The 1,555-nt window shown below is 31.2% G+C and overlaps 1 long non-coding RNA gene across 1 annotated transcript; it reads left to right on the top strand.

Annotated features, from left to right (window-relative positions):
* The first annotated feature begins 771 nt into the window (after positions 1-771).
* LOC141390511 (uncharacterized) lies at positions 772-1,241 on the top strand. The gene is made up of 2 exons (XR_012409384.1): positions 772-1,059; positions 1,145-1,241. It is a non-coding gene; the product is annotated as an uncharacterized lncRNA (long non-coding RNA).
* The last annotated feature ends 314 nt before the right edge of the window (positions 1,242-1,555 follow it).

Here is a 1,555-nt window from a genome sequence, read left to right on the forward strand (position 1 = left end):
AGAATATTTCTTCAAAAACCATCACACCAATAATCGTGGATTTTTAAAGAATATTTCTTCTAAAACCATCAGACCAATAATCGTGGATTTTTAAAGAATATTTCTTTTAAAACCATCAGACCAATAATCGTGGATTTTTAAAGAATATTTCTTTTAAAACCATCAGACCAATAATCGTGGATTTTTAAAGAATATTTTTTAGCCGCTTTTAGAGCAATAGTCGTGGTTGGTTTTTTAACGAATATTTTTCAAAGCTAAAACAACATTTATTATATTTGTATTTTGCTTTTATTTCTATATTTTATTAAATTGCAAACATTTCAACACAAACTCGGATTTTTTACCATAATTTCTAGACATATCTTGAAACTGTGTAGGAAATTCTGTCCCGTGGCATAGCCACACATAGAGCAACAGCAATAATTGTAAATAGCTTCATTTTAGTTTTCAAACAACCAAGTTTTCCCAAATTGTAGACGAAAGATAGATGGATGAATGGAAATGTTGATAAATTTTCATTGAAACAGTGATTTAAATAGCTCCCTATAAATGGTAAACGTTTTATGATCTGCATTGAATTGCGTGGCTTTGCAAATAGCAAAGTTAATGTAAAAATGCAAATTCAAAATACACAATAGACCAGAAAAACTTTTTAAAATAAATTATTGTTTTTGAAAACTTAACATATTAGTTAATGCTGAGAGATCATAATGAGGTAATAAACTCAAACAAGATCATGAAGTAAGTTAGTAACCTAATTTTCATACACAATGAATATACGTTTTTCTAACAGTTTTCCTGAAAGTAATTGTCAATTTCAAGCATTAATTTAACAATTTGTCACGCACTGATTTGCATGCACACACCACATAATAAGTAATATTTTTCCATTGGATATTTTACATTGAATGAACTATATAAAGTCCCTATGAAAGATTTCTTAATCATTCCACAATTCGTCGTTGTGTCAAGTATTCGAAATACAATCTCCCAAAAATGAAGTTCCTAGTAATGGTTGTTGCTGCTTTTACCGCCCTATTGGCCTACAATAGTGGCGATGTAAGTATTTTCGAACATTTCCAACTGGAAGAAAATTTAGAACATGGAATTTACATTTATTCATTTTCTTTCTTATAATTTATAGCCACCACCAATCAATCCCTACTAATCGTTGAGAACTCCAGCAGTAATGATATAAAAACAATAGTACTGAATAAAATGTTTATAAATGTGCATTAAAACTCAATCGTTTTTATTAAAGGGTTTTACATATTTGATTTTACTTTATGAAGATAGGTTCCTGCCACGGACGTAGTCAAAGGTGTCAAAATGGTGATTTTGAGACATTGTTTGTACATGTTATTTGCAATAGCACACATTTTTTCGGTATGACATTCTGTGGTAATCTATATGGTGTCAGTGTGGACGACTATGCAAACCTTCCAGAATGTCGCTCTGAGGACTGCAATAAAGTACCACCCCATGACACCAGTGGGTCATCTTCATCAGGAGGCGAAGATTTTTCAGATGTATCAGCACAACACGGTGTTGTGGA

Source organism: Musca autumnalis, unplaced genomic scaffold (assembly GCF_047663935.1).
Source record: "Musca autumnalis isolate F117 unplaced genomic scaffold, ASM4766393v1 scaffold_1, whole genome shotgun sequence".
NCBI classification, from domain to species: Eukaryota; Metazoa; Arthropoda; class Insecta; order Diptera; family Muscidae; genus Musca; species Musca autumnalis.